Genomic DNA, 16189 nt, shown 5'->3' with positions numbered 1-16189 from the left:
TTGGATTTGGAACTGTTGATGCAATTGTCTGGTTCGTCCTCCTGGACCCTTGTATGCCTGCACAGAAAGAAAACAAAGGAGACCCTGGCTCGAGCAGGGGACCCTCCGATGCCAAAGTCAGGCCTGGACTCGGGGTCTCAAAGTATTGGAAGGTTTTTAGGAGGAATTTGTTTCGTACCTCTCAAGGTGACAAGGGTCCTCCTTTTATAGCTGCTGGGGTCCTCCTGATATTGAGCGCGGGATCTTCTCGGGTATCACGGAGATAGGATCGTGCCCATCTTGAGCCATCATCCGATCCCGTGAGCTTCGGGGTCGGAGATCTTATCCCAAGATATCCGGGATGAGATCTGACCTAGGGACGGTCGGTCTTGCAAGGCGGTCCGCCCGACACATGCCCGGAACGCTGATAAGTCGTTCGAACCGACTCAACCATTGTCTCGGTTTAGCGAACCATGCCTCGGATTTGACGCATCCTTCGGCGACCCGAGGTATCAAGTCCGAGTCCCGAGGCATTAAGTCCGAGTCTTCGGACTTGTATTTTTGCCCCCAACAGTAAGCCCCCTTACTCCGTGTGTTTCATATGACACTGAGGAGTAGCGAGTTTGGAGTCGGTTCGTAACTCAGTCCGAGATGAGTCGTGATCATTAAATGCATTCCATGAGGCCTTTGATGGGGGACGGTTCAGCTTCTGACATCGCATGCGCCGTCGGCCGTCAAATCACACATCCCGCCAATGAGGATTGGACACGTAGCGAAGGTATTATTGTTGCCAGTTGACGTGCGCCACGTGTCGAGCGAGGGAATCGATGCAGGCGTCGAATCATTTCCTCATTAATTGTCTCCGCCGTATGGCGACCTTATATAACGTCAGGGGCCCCGCACTTTAAACTTTTACTGCTCTTGCCATTCCCGCTCCGTATTTTCTTTAGGGTTTACATAGCCTTTCGTCTCCTTCCTTTTCTTTCTCTTTACCGTCGGTGCCTCTTTCCGCCATCTCCGTTTTCCTTTCTCCCTCCGGTGAGTTTCTCCTTCCTCTTTATTTGGTAATAATGGCGGATAGGAGTTCTCAAAGTCCCCAGGGGGGAGCTTACGAAGGCGAAGCGCAACGTTTTTGGAACGTTGTGGAATCGCCTTCCTTACTGACGGAGATAGCAGTGGACGCCAACGCTGCTTCTATCTGAGAGAGTCACCGAAGCTCCGGCGGAGCGCCCTGCTTCCGTCGTTCCTTCTCGGGGCGGGTCGTCTCTATTAACCCGCCCGGGAAGGCCTAACTTGCCAAGGGATATGGAGGAGGATGAGGAGGAAGAAGATGAAATTTTAATCGCCAAAGGGACCCCTGATCTTGCTCCTGTTTGTGAGTCGGCGCAGGCCGAATCTGAAGAAGGATCGGGGGAAGATTTAAGCGGTCCGGTTCCCTCAGTCTTGACTGAGACGGACTTGGACAGAATCCGAGTCGGGTACCATATTCCCGAGTCGGTCATCACCTATCTTCCCCGTCCGAATGATTTACCGGATCACCCTCCTGCCGGGGCAGTCGCGATTTACCAAGTGTCGATGCAATGCGGCTTGCGTCTGCCCCTTCAGACCATAGTCCGGGGAGTTTTGTCTCGCATAAAGATTGCCCCGGGGCAGATAGTCCCGAATGGGTGGAGGAACTTACTCGGATGTGCGGTGTTGTGGGTTGAGATGGAACAGCCACCGCTTACAGTCGACGAATTTCTCCACCTGTATCAAGTGCGGGTAAATCCGAACTACCCCGGCTTCTACGTCTTCTCTGCTTGGCGAGGCGGAGGCGGTTCCCCTTATAACCGACCCTCCCACTTCCAACAAACACTGGAGAGAGCGTTGGTTTTGGGCATGTGGTCGCTGGGAGACGGATGAGTCCGGGTCCTACGAGGCTCGTGTCCCTCGGGCGTTCCAAAGAGCAGGTGACTTGGGTCTTCTCTCCCTCTCGCCCCCTTCTCTTTTTTTTTTGGTAATTTTGAGTCTGACGAGCTTGTGTTTGGCAGATATTCCAAAGAAGCGGCCGAAGCTCGGTACTACTGCCTCGGCTCGGATCAAAGAGTTGAGGTCGTTGGATCCGAGAGACAGGTCTTGGAAGGTGCTTCTACAGCCGGAACGCCTTCATCTTGCAGGTCTGGACTCGGAAGTTACAAGTAATTGGGAATGAATCTTCTGGATTTTCTGAATTTCCCCCGACTTGCTTCGTCATAACTTATCCTCTTTTTTTTTTTTTTTTTTTTTTTTTTTACAGATCTGCCCGAAGCTCGTCCCAACCTCAGGATTGTCCCTGAACCGGAGATGACTGGAGCTCGTCCTGCCCTCAGGCCAGTTACGAGGTTGAAGGCTCCTCCGCGGTCGGTTCTTCTTTCGGAGCCTCGGCCGCCGAAAAGGCAAAGGGTGCTGCGGAAGGAGAAAGAGTCAGCGAGCTCTTCTGCTCCTTCCGTCGTCGTGATTCCCGACCCGGACGAAAGGGCGGAAGAGACGGCGATTGCTGCTTCGGAGCCTCAGGCGGCACCTGACTCGGCACGCGTTGAGACGGCTGTGCCGAGTCGGGAAGAAGAGACCGAGGCCGCGTCCTCCGGGGAGGGAGAGACGAGGACCGCGTCCTCCAGGGGGGAAGAGACGAACCAGAGGGGCCGTCAATCCTGGAGCAAGTGGTGTCGGGGATGGTTCCTTGGGCCTTGGCCCCGGGTGCGAAAGAGAGTTCGTGAAACTCTACAACGCCCCGTCGTCGCATTAGCGCTGTCCGGATGCTTTTTGAACTCGCTCCTTGCTTAATCAAGGCCAGCCAGGAGCTATCCTCAACTCATCGGCTGCAGGCTCTTCTGTCTGAGGCCGAGATCCGGGTCGGCGTCCTGACAGGCGAGGCGTCCCTTGCTCGGAAAGCTGCAGAAGACGCGAGGGCAGAGGCGGCTTCTTCCAGGAGCCCTGGACGAAGCGAAGGCAGAGGTCGCCCAGGCACTGGCTCGACTCTCCAAAGCTGAAGAGGAGAATCGGCGAGTTCTAGCAAGTCCATGCTTCGTGCGCGGATGACTTAGCTCGGGCTAAGCTTGAGGCGGCGGAGCACATTCAGCAGGCCGTCGAGAAGACTCGGGAGGCCGAGAGGGCTAGGGACCAAGCCGTCCAAGCATTCCTCGAGTCGGCGGAGTTCGAGGATGAAAGGGACCGCTTGTTCCAAAGCGGATATCTGGAATGCGTCAAGGACATAAAGAAATCCTTCCCTGACCTTGACCTTTCAGAAATCGAGGGTGGAGCAGCCTCGGGATCCGAGAACCCGGACGCCACTGCTGAAGATACTGCTGGGGATGAGGCCGGTGCATGAGGACAGTTACCGGGGCCCTTGGACATGTATATTTTTTTGCTTTGATGTATTCACTTGCTTTGTACTTACATATGTTTTGAGGAATGAAAGAGAAATGCCTATTTTTACTTATTTGACTTGGCTTTATCCTTTCTTTAATCGTTGAATATAGAACTAGGGATAGTAGACTTTGAGGTGTTCAGCGTTCCAAGGGTGAGGCAACGGCTGTCCGTTTAGGTCTTCCAGCTGATACGTTCCCGGTCTAATAGTGCCCGAGACGATGTAGGGTCCTTCCCAATTGGGTCCCAGTGTACCCGACCCAAATTCCTTGGTGTTAGAAAACACTTTCCGAAGAACCATATCTCCCATTCGAAATCTTCTAATCCTAACTCGGGTATTGTAGAACCGAGCCACTTGTCGCTGCCGCGCCTCCGTGCGCAGCCGTGCCACTTCTCTTTGTTCGTCTAGAAGGTCGAGTCCGAGTGCAAGGAGTTCTTCGTTTGCTTCTGCATTGAATGTGGTGATTCGAGCCGAAGGTAATCCGATTTTAACGGGAGTGACGGCTTCTGAGCCATAAGCTAGTTAAAACGGAGTCTCCCCTGTGGCTGTTCGAGCGGTGGTTCGGTAGGCCCAAAGAATTTTCGGGAGCTCTTCGGCCCATTCTCCTTTGGCCCGGCCAAGCTTGGTCCGAAGATGTTGCTTGATAATCTTATTAACCGCTTCAACTTGTCCGTTGGTTTGAGGATGATGAGGCGAAGAATAAACGTTTCTGATTCCGAGGTTGTCGCACATCCCGCGAAAGCTTCTATTATCAAATTGCCTTCCATTGTCTGTAACAATAGTACGGGGTACCTCGAATCGGCAGATAATGTTTTTCCATACAAATTCGGTGATCTTCTACTCGGTTATTTTAGCTAATGGTTCTGCCTCGGCCCACTTCGTGAAATAGTCCACTGCTACCACAGCAAACTTGGTCTGACCTTTTCCCATAGGGAGCGGTCCTATGATGTCGACGCCCCACTGCGCGAAAGGCCAAGGACCAGTCATCGGCGTCAGTGCTTCGGGTGCTTGCCTCGGAATTGCCGCGAACCGTTGGCATCGGTCGCATTTTTGGACGAGCTCGCGAGCGTCGTGTTGGATAGTGGGCCAGTAGTATCCCTGTCGTAGGACCTTGTAGGCGAGGGATCGCCCTCCAGAGTGGTTTCCGCAGATTCCTTCATGAATTTCCCGTAACACATAGTTTGCCTCGGTGGGTTTGAGGCACCGCAGCAACGGGGCGTAGTAACCTTTCTTGTAGAGGGTTCCGTTGAATATGGTATAACGGGAGGCTCGAATCTTAATTCGTCGAGCCTCGGCACGATCCTCGTGGCAACTTTCCTTCGTCAAGGTATTGGCGGATTGGATCAATCCAGGAAGGTTCCGAGTCGATTGTATTGACGGCCTTGCTAATTGGTTCATCTATGCTGGGCTTGTCAACGTATTCGACAGGGACGGACCTGGGTATCTCATCTTCATCGGCTGAGGCGAGCTTTGCTAACAAATCGGCTTTGCTGTTTTTCGTACGAGAGATCCGAGTGACGCGACAGAGTTGAAATCCGTTGATGAGTTCCTTTGCTTTCTGCATGTATGCCCTTAACTGGTCTTTTCGTGTCTGGTATACACCGGTAACCTGGTTAACAACCAACTGAGAGTCGCTGAAAACACTTAGGTGAGTGACCTCCATGCTAGCGGCGAGTCGGAGGCCGAGTAACAACGCTTCATATTCCGCCGTATTGTTCGTCGCTTGGAATCCAAGTCGTAAGGCATACTGTATGTAAGTATGATCGGGGGTTTCCATCCACAGCCCCACTGGCCTTCAAGTTGGAAGAACCGTCAACATACAGATTCCACGGAATAGGGCAAGGGGGAGCGGTTGAGGTCGGAGCTGCACCGTCCTTCGGTGTATCATTTGCTGAAAGTTCGGCTGAAGACGTTCCCTCGGCGATAAAATCAGCTACGGCTTGCCCTTTGATTGTTGCCTTTGGTCGGTATTGAATATCAAACTCACTCAGCTCGATAGCCCATTTGGTGAGTCGGCCGGAAGCTTCTGGTTTCTGCAGTACCTGGCGAAGCGGAAGGTTGGTCATTACAATGATGGTGTGGGCATGGAAGTACGGCCTAAGTCGCGAGAGGAAGTTATTAAAGCCAAGGCCACTTTTTCCAAGCTTGGGTATCTCGTTTATGCTGGCAATAACGCTTTGCTGACGTAGTAAACCGGTAGTTGCTTTCCTTGATTCTCGTATCAAAGCCGTGCTTACCGCTGCCTCGGATACAGCTAGATAGAGGAGCAACGACTCCCCCGGTTCAGGTTTTGATAAGAGAGGTGCAGAACCGAGATATAATTTTAATTGCTGGAATGCTGCTTCACACTCTTCCGTCCAACCCATCGCTTGTCTTCCTTTCAATTGTTTGAAGAAAGGGAGACACTTATCCGTTGCTCTGGACAGGAACCGATTGAGTGCTGCGACTCGTCCGGCCAATCTTTGGACGTCCTTAATGGTTCTGGGGGATTCCATGTCAATCAGAGCCTTTATCTTCTCAGGGTTTGCCTCTATTCCTCGCTGGCTGACCAAGAAACCGAGGAATTTACCGGAGCCTACTCCAAAAGCACACTTACTTGGATTCAGCTTCATCCGGAACTTCCGCAGGATTAGAAACATTTCTTCCAAATTATTCACATGATCTGCCGCGTGTATGCTTTTGACGAGCATGTCGTCGATGTATACTTCCATAGTCCGGCCTATAAGCCGAGCAAAGATTTTGTTAACTAACCTTTGATAAGTTGCGCCGGCATTCTTCAGACCAAATGGCATCACTCGGTAACAATAAAGGCCTTTGTCGGTGACAAAGGTAGTTTTTGATTTATCTGTTTGATGCATTACAATTTGATTATACCCTGAATATGCATCTATGAAGCTAAGGAGCTCATGTCCGGCTGTACTATCTACTAACTGGTCTATCCTCGGAAGCGGAAAGCTATCCTTGGGGCAGGCTTTATTTAAGTCGGTATAGTCGATACAGACTCGCCACTTCCCGTTGGATTTCCTTACAAGCACGACATTCGCGACCCACTCTGGATAGTGTATTTCTTCTATGAAATTAGCCTGGAGGAGTTTATTGACTTCTTCTTCGATGATAGCGTATCGTTCAGGGCCGAGCGGTCGCTTCTGCCGGATCGGTCGATACGACGGATCGATGTTGAGTCGGTGAGTCACCACGGAGGGGTCGATCCCGGGCATGTCCTCGTGACCCCAGGCAAAGACGTCGGTGTACCTACGGAGCAGGGCTATCGGCTTTTCTTTCAAGGGGGACTGCAGAGACGAGCCAATTCGTACCGTCTTGGATCCATTTGTCTCGACCAAGGGGACCGAGACAAGATCCTCGACCGGCTGTCCTCGTTCATAATTCTCGCCCCGAGGGTCCAGCGATTCGATTGTTAATATGTTGGTCGGACTTTTGTTGGCGGCTCCTTTTACGGCTATCATGTAGCATCGCCTCGCATCCTGCTGGTCTCCTTTGACAATCCCGACTCCCGATTCGGTCGGGAATTTCATGGAAAGATGGTAAGTGGACACCACGACCTGGAGGAGACTCAACAAAGGTCGGCCGAGTATTGCGTTGTATACCGATGGTTGATCGACGACCAGGAAGTCTACCATCACCGTCGTCTGACATGGGGTACTGCCAGTAGTGAGTGGTAACGAGACAATCCCTTCAGGCAGCACCTGTCCTCCGGAAAAACCGATCAACGGGGTCCGAACTGGGCGCAGTGTGGATCGTTCGATCCCCATTTTGTCGAACGCCTGGGTAAATAACACGTCTGCAGATGACCCCGTATCGACGAGTATACGAAACACCTTTCGGTTAGCGATGGTCAGGGTGACAATCAATGCGTCATCGTGGGGGTGATAGATGCCTCGGGCATCTTCTTCTGTGAACGAGATGCGATATCTTTCTCTTTTCTTCTCCTTTGATGGCCGATCTATAATCATGAGCTCGGACTGAGGCTGACTAAGTTTTCGTGCATGATTCCTTCGCGCGTTGTTTGAGTCGCCCCCACATTGTGGACCGCCGATAATCGTCCGGATTTCTTCCATAGGATGACTCTCGGTCGGGCGCGCCTCAGATGCCCCAGCTTTGACCATATGTTCTCTGAGTCGGCCGTCTTTTATGAGTCTTTCGATCTCTTCTTTTAAGTGACGGCAATCACTTGTGTTATGCCCGTGATCGCGATGATAATGGCAGTACTTATCCTTATCCCGCCGATTAGGATTACTCCTGAGCTTACTGGGCCAGCTAACAAAGCCTTCGTTTTTTATTTCCATCAGTACCTCTTCCCGAGTCTTATTCAGGGGAGTATATGTGGAAAATTTTCGATCCGGCCGTTTTCCTGACCTTCGCTCGTCACGCGCTTGATCCTCTTTGCGTTTCCTTCCCCCGGCCGAGTCGGCTTCTTTTTTGGCCGACTCTTTGGCCGAGGTTTTAGTTTCACGCAGGATTCGCGCTTCCTCGGCGTTGGCATATTTATCGGACCGTGCCATAAACTCTGCCAGAGTATCGGGCGGAGTTTTGTCTAGAGATGCCAGGAATGGCTTATCCCTAACTCCTTGCATGAGTGCATTGAGGGCCGTCTCTTCCGAATGTTTTCGAACTTGAAGGGATTCGAAATTAAAACGCTTGATGTAATCTTTCAATAGCTCTCCCTGCTTCTGAACTAGGTTATTCAGATGTGCAGGGGGCTTTAATTTTTTCTTTCCGCCGATGAAGTTGGTGAGGAAGGCGTTGCTCAGCTCAACGAATGAACTGATGGACTTTGGCTTCAGCTGTTTGAACCACAGTCGAGCTACATCAGTCAATGTAAGAGAAAAGGCCCGACACATTACTGCATCCGAGGCATCATGGAGTTCCATATAGGTTCTGAAGCACTCAATATGCTCGGTCGGGTCAGTCTTGCCGGTGAAAGGGGTGATTTGAGGTAATCGAAACCTCTCGGGCAATCGGGCTTTCATTACCGAGTCCACAAAGGGGGACGCTTTCGCTTCGGACCCGGTTGAATATACGTTCCGGCCGTGCTTTATGTCTGCCATCTCTTTTGCCATCTCTTCCCGCACTTCTTTTTTGAAATTTTGAATGTCGGCTTTCCAAGGTTCACTGCTTTCTGTCGTGCCTTCCATGGAAGGGCGATTGCGCCTTCTTCGTTCTATTTCGTGCCGAAGATCAGTCGGGGGGAGGGAGGCGTTGGCTGAATGCGCTGGAGATGGTTCTGACCCGCCTTGGGGTTGGTCGGCCGGAAAGACTGCGGCGCGGAAGGTTGAGGATCAACTGCCGCAGTCGGTACGTGCGCTGTCTCCCCTTGAAGATGCGGGAGTGGTTGCATTTGCTGCTGATACATTCGTTCCAGCATCTGCGTCATCATATTCATATCGGAGCTCTGAACCTCCTTGTCCAACCGCCCATCGTCGCGACCCCGATTGTTGCTTGTTCCGGTCGCCCTCGTGGCGGTTGTTAGGTGGGTTCTGAGGCGGCGATTGGACCGGGTGGCCCTGTGATCGCGTTCTCATTCAAATCTTCTTCGGACCGTCCTTCTAGTCATCACCATTGGACTCCAGTATAGAGATACGAGATGGCTTTTTGCACGTTCCCACAGACGGCGCCAAGTTGTTGATGAATTATCTGGTTCGTCCTCCCGGACCCTTGTATGCCACAGAAAGAAAACAAAGGAGACCCTGGCTCGAGCGGGGACCCTCCGATGCCAAAGTCGGCCTGGACTCGGGGTCTCAAAGTATTGGAAGGTTTTTAGGAGGAATTTGTTTCGTACCTCTCAAGGTGACAAGGGTCCTCCTTTTATAGCTGCTGGGGTCCTCCTGATATTGAGCGCGGGATCTTCTCGGGTATCACGGAGATAGGATCGTGCCCATCTTGAGCCATCATCCGATCCCGTGAGCTTCGGGGTCGGAGATCTTATCCCAAGATATCCGGGATGAGATCTGACCTAGCGACGGTCGGTCTTGCAAGGCGGTCCGCCCGACACATGCCCGGAACGCTGATAAGTCGTTCGAACCGACTCAACCATTGTCTCGGTTTAGCGAACCATGCCTCGGATTTGACGCATCCTTCGGCGACCCGAGGTATCAAGTCCGAGTCCCGAGGCATTAAGTCCGAGTCTTCGGACTTGTATTTTTGCCCCCAACAGAACCCCCTGGATTCGGAACCCCCAGGATTTGCAATCCTCATAGTGTGTTTGGCACACTGGAGTTTGAATCAACTTTAATCCAAAAATACCTATGCATGGTATATTTACAAGGGTTTCAATTTAATTACTAAATCAAATTTAATATATCTAATTAGTGAGATATATAATTTTTGATACTATGGTTGTGATAAGCCCGCTGAAATATATGCTTTGCCTGAAAATGATGAAATTTCAAGTCTTGGATGGACCGCAAGCACAAGATCATGTCTGAGTGACTAACCAATGATTTTTAATCGTTAATTAATAGGGACATTGTTTGGACAGTGCTAATTTACATGGACAATGTTTGGATGATTCTGATCATCATTAGTGGGCCATGTGCCTAATAGAATGATAGTGTACAGTGACACACATGTCACACCTGCAACTATTGAAATGATTTTAGTTGTAATCCAAGCTCTCACCATGGATTGCAAACCCCCTCAAAGAGGGGATTAGAAACCCCTTGGATTTGCAACCCCTTGTTACTTTATGTGCCAAACAACCAAGGGGATTTGAAACCCCCTCCAAACTACGGTGCCAAACGACCCCTATAAGTTGTTAATTGTCAGTCACCACGGTTTCCTATGCTACGGTGCATCTGGCATTTTTATTTGCTTCATTTTTGTGATCATGCCATAAAATGATATGATAAAACCAATGGACAACATATGAAATACATGCATCAAGGTGGGCCCCACAGTAACGGCCGCACCATTTTGGGTGAGTTGGGACTCGGCTTTGGTAGTGATCACTCCAGTGCCGAGCTTAGTACTAGTTTGCGGTGGAAAAGCTCTGTGAGCCTTACCATGATGCATGTGTCTTATACATGCTGTCCATTTATTTTGAGATCTCATTATAGGATATGAATCCGAAAATGTGGTAAATCCATTGCTCGGGTGGACCACACCATATGAAATAGAGGTGATTGGATGCACACCATTAAAAACTTTCTAGGCCCACGGTAATGTTTATTCGCCATCCAACCTACTCATTGGGCCATGCATTAGATGAAGGGAAAATACAAATATCAGCTTTATACAAAACTTTTGTAGCCCTAATATGTTTTTAATGGGTGGGCGTTTCCTGTGGTGTGATCCACCTAAGATTTCGATGTCTCATACTTGTCTCGTGGCATAAAATGATTGGAAAAATAGATAGTGTGGATAAAACACATATATCATGGTTGGGCCATAGAGCTTTTTCCATCACCTCGGTGCTAGAGGGGTCACTACCGATTAGGAGTCCGTACGTCCATCTCCATGGACCGGGATTGCCCAGTGAAGCACACATGCCGGACGACTTGGATTGTCCAGTGAAGCACACACTACCACGTTGGTAGAGTGATGACGTGGCAAGTTTCTGTGAGCCCCACTATGATATATGAATTACATCCGCACTGTCTATCCATTTTTGGGGATCATTTTAGGCATGAGCCGCACAAAATTTTTCCATGACAACACAGCAAGGAGATGGTGGTGTGTTTTACGCTGTAATCCAAGTCAAATGGAGATGGCTTCCATGATGGTGGGGTCCGCTATGATGTTTGAGAGAAATCTACACAGTTCACAAGTTTGGCTATGTAATTTTACCTATGGTTGAATGATGAGCTAGATCCAGCGGTTAACTGGGCCATAAGTGAAGAAAGATCAGTGGATTGTTAAGGGCCACCGTCTGATATTTTCCTGTCGTGGTATCCACTTGTTCAGTCGATCTGCCTGAATTTTAGACCAATGCCCTAAAATGAAACGAAGAAAATGATGAATGTTCATAACCTCAACTGTAGGGTTGCGATGTAATAATAACTCAGTAAGACCGAGGTCGAATCCATAGGGACTAAACTTGTACGTATTCTGAAAATTACTAGAACTAAAAAAAAATCTAAATTGAAATCCGAATAATTGAGAGAAATGGTGAATAATGTTGATTAAAATTTATAAATTTAAAGGTGGGAATTAGGGTGCCAAAGATCCATTTGTAACTATCAAGATGCTACCTTACTTGATTAAAGGAACATAATTGGAATTAGAGTCTAATCTTATCTAATTGGAAGACAAAGCAATTTAAATCAAATATGAACTTTTCATTGACCTAATTCTCAATGAAGGAGAATTATGATGATTGGAAGGGATTCCATCACCCTACCATACCTAGGAGACGATGATGAACAACGGGATTTACCAATCTCACAATATCAAAACAGGAAAAGAAGATATCCAAAGCTATAACAATATCTATTGTAATTTGAGTCACAATAAATCATAAAAAACTGAAAATATTTATTTAACATCAAAATAGAAATCAATAAGGTTCAATAAGAACAAAAATCAAAGCAAGATAATCATCAACACACTACAAGCTTCACCTCTTAGCCCTAGCTAAGAGGTTTAGCCAACGATAGACATGATTGAAACCAAATCTCTTAAACAAAGCATGAAAAATAAACTAGGGAAGAAGAAAAACTCTTTGGCGGCTACTGCACCCTTGTGTATCCTCATTGAGACCTTTCCAAACACTAAAAGATGCTTTGGAGCATCCTAGGGAGTCCTATTTATAGTTGTGGAACTCCAACTTTTGCACCGAGTTAGAAAAATCTAGAAATCGCTTCAAATTTACACACTCTGCGCAGTTTTCCAAAATATACTTTCAGAACTTTTCTTTTTTATACTCAGAGTTTCAGTATGCTTTTTCAGGAATATGTTTTTTTAGGACAATTTTTAGGATTTTTTTTCTTCACTTTAAATCTTCGATTCTCTTCATTCATCGCTTGGTTTCGATATGCGACTTTCAAATATCCAAATCTTTATTTAATAATCTTTTGAGCATAAATCTTCCTTTTGACATTAATTTCACCTTAAGCTCTCGAAATCATCTCGCACATGAAAACATGCACAATTAGATCGATTAAGCACTATCATGTTTATAAAAAACAAGGTATAAATAGGGAGAAAAATGTAATATTTCACAATCAACACACCCCCCAATCAACATTTTGTTAGTCCTGAGCAAAACATGCGTGAAGTGATTTTCAATCTTCAATATTTAAATCACTTTCAGAAAACAATCTTTTGTGCAATTAAGTATGAATGAGTACAATCTAAAGTAGAGAGAGTGCAATTTTGAAAACCTAGAGCCGAATCACACGAGCAATCTATCAAAAAGTTTATTTATCAATCATTTAAGAGCATAAGTTCATATATCAAAATTTTCCAATGTGCTTAGTGAATTCTATTTACTTTCCATAACATACTACTATTTCATAATGTTAGTCATGCTCATCACCTCAAGTTTTATTGAATAATCAAGTACCAATTCTGAACTTATTACATTTTCTTGCTTTTTCTAGTTTTTGATTTTATATCGACGGTTCCTTTTATTTATTCATTCTTTTCAGACTTTTCATTCATTTCCAGTTTTTTCATCATACATGACTTTTTTGTCGATCTCTCTGTTTTTTAATTTGTTCTTTTCATCTTTTTAAGGTGGATAAAATTCTCCAGACTTAATTATCAATATCTATCAATAATACACATACTAATAATGAGAAATTTTAGTACAATTCACAGAAAGCAATTTAAATGTGGCTTTTGACTTAGATTAACATGATATTCAAACTTTCTCTTAATCGATTAAATGAAAGAACTTAAGTGATAGTCTTACTTACTTGATCAAACTCCAACAATCTTAAATTTAATATCTTATCTTATCATCATACTCAAAGCATTCTTAATTCTATAAATTATCATTTCTCAAACATGTTTTTAGCTTGAAAAATTAAAAATTTTCATAATTTTTACTCAAAACTAAGAAAATACGGATTAGTTTAGCTAATCCACACCCCATCCTAAAACCTACATTGTCCTCAATGTAAAAGATATGAGCATGCAATGCACATGAGACAACGAAAAGAAATGTGAAGTGATGAGAAGATAATACATGAAGCAGAAGAATTGAAGCTTTTCCAAAGTTCTTAACATGTAAATGGGTTAGCACAAAGACTAAACAAGCTGAAATTAAACTATACTAATCTTAAATCATATGAAAGCAATAAACCTAACTACACCTCCGTCAGATTAGTAGGTTAATCCTGGTACACAGGATCAGTTCGAGGTATGAACATGTCTTCTGAATCAAACTTCTCTACAAATGACTAGATACAATGTCCATTCACTTTGAGAACATTGCCATTCGTCGAATTCTTTATCTCGATGGCCCCATGAGGATAGATATTAGTAAAAATGAAGGGACCGGTACAATGAGATTGAAGTTTACTCGAAAAAAGATGTAACCGAGAATTGTACAGAAGGACTTTTTGACCAGTTATGAATGATTTTCGAAGGATGTTCCTGTCATGGAATACATTCATCATGTCTTTGTAAATTCTCGAGTTCTCATAAGCGTCGTTCTGGATTTCTTCGAGTTCATTCAATTGAAGTTTATGTAGCGAGCCAGCATTGTCTAAATTAAAGTTCAAATTTTTGATAGCCCAGTAGACTCTATGCTCTAGCTTCACAGGTAGGTGGCAAGCTTTCCTTTAAATGAGTCTAAAGGGAGACATTCCAATGGGAGTCTTAAAAGCTGTATAGTAAGCCCATAAGGCATCAGTCAAGCGAATTGACCAATTCTTATGGTCAGGGTTAACCATTTTTTCAGAATTTGTTTAATTTTCCTGTTGAAAATCTCGGCTTGCCCGCTTGTCTGCGGGTGGTATGGAGTGCTCACTTTATGAGAGATACCATATTTCTTCATTAAGTTCTTAAATGGCCTATTATAAAATTGTGAACCTCCATAACTAATGATGGCCCAAGGCGTTTCGAACCAGGAAATGATATTTTCTTTTAAGAATTGAATGGTCGTTTTATGATTATTATTCCGGCACGAGATCGCTTCGACCCATTTAGTGACATAGTTTGCTACTGATAAAATATCTCGTGTCGACCCACTTAGTGACATAGTTTACTACTAACAAAATATAAATATTCCCAAAGGTTTGGGGGAATGGTCCCATGAAATCAATGCCCCAACAATCAAATGCTTTAGTGATAATAATGGGGTTCAGAGGCATCATATTTCGACAGGACAACCCTCCCAATTTCTGACAACGCTCACAAGCTTTGTAAAACTCATGAGTATCTTTGAACATCGTAGGCCAATAAAAGCCGCACTGCAAAATTTTAGCCGTGATATTTTTAGTAGAAAAGTGACCACCACAGGCCTGAGAATGACAAAAGGAGATGACACTTTGATATTTGTTGTCTGGCACACATCTCCTTAGAATTTGGTCTGGGCAATATTTAAACAAATAAAGATTTTCGAGAAAAACTTTGTACCTCGGTGAAGAATTTTTTCTTATCTTGCGTAGTCCAATATCTTGGCATGAAACCTGTAGCAAGATAATTTGCAATGTTAGCAAACCAAGGTAGTTGGGAGAGTTTAAACAATTGTTCGTCAGGGAACATATCGTTTATCAGTGTCGGCTCAAGGGAATTAGGAAGGTCAAGTCGAGAAAGGTGGTCGGCCACTACGTTTTCTACTCATTTTTTGTCTCGTATTTCAATATCAAATTCTTAGAGTAAGAGGATCCATCTTATCAGGCGGGGCTTGACATCTAATTTAGAAAGAAGATACTTTAGCATCGCATGGTCCGTGTAGATGATGATGTTGGATCCGATTAGGTAGGGCCTAAATTTGTCCAAAGAGAACACTACAGCTAAGAGTTCCTTCTCCGTAGTAGAGTAGTTTACTTTTTAGAATTCTACTTGCATAGTGAATAACATAGGGCTTCTTTTCTTTTTTGTGGCCTAACACCGCCCTAATATCATAATTAGATGCATCGCATATAATCTCAAAAGGGATGCTTCAATCAGGTGGCTGCATGATAGGTGCGGTAGTTAACATGCCCTTGATCTTAGTAAAAGCTTCTTGGATGGTTTAGTCCACTTGTATAGTATATCCTTTTGAAGTAGATTTTATAAAGGAAGAGAGAGATGACTAAAGTCCTTTATGAATCTTCTATAAAATCCGGGGTATCCTAGAAAGGAGCGCATGTCATGTACGCTCTTGGGTGGAGGTAAGTTAGAGATAAGATTAATTTTTGCCTTATCTACCTCAATTCCCTTGGAAGAAATTATATGTCCAAGCACAATTCCCTTAGGAACCATGAAATGACATTTCTCCTAATTCAGAACCAAATTATTTTCCTCGCATTGCTTAGCGCACATTTAAGATTTTCTAAACACTTGCTGAAGGATGGATGAAAGACAGAAGTCATTCATGACGACCTCTAAGTATTACCTCACAATGTTAGAAAAAATACTCAATATGCATTGCTGAAAAGTGATGGGGGCATTACACAATCCGAATGGCATCATTCGGTAGGCAAATGTCCCAAATGGACATGTGAACGTTGTCTTTTCTTGATCTTCAAGGGCTATCTCAATCTGGTTGTAGCCCAAATAGCAGTCAAAGAAGCAATAGTAAGAGTTACCAGCTAGCCTTTCCAAAATTTGATCAATAAAGGGCAAAGGAAAGTGGTCCTTCCTTGTGACGGTATTCAATTTTCTATAGTCAATGCACATTCTCCAACCAGTAGTAACTCTAATTGGTATGAGTTT

The sequence above is a fragment of the Magnolia sinica genome, chromosome 7 (genome assembly GCF_029962835.1).
Source record: "Magnolia sinica isolate HGM2019 chromosome 7, MsV1, whole genome shotgun sequence".
In the NCBI taxonomy this organism is placed as follows: domain Eukaryota; kingdom Viridiplantae; phylum Streptophyta; class Magnoliopsida; order Magnoliales; family Magnoliaceae; genus Magnolia; species Magnolia sinica.
The sequence above is the reverse complement of the archived record's forward strand: the minus strand, read 5'-3'. Positions refer to the sequence as shown.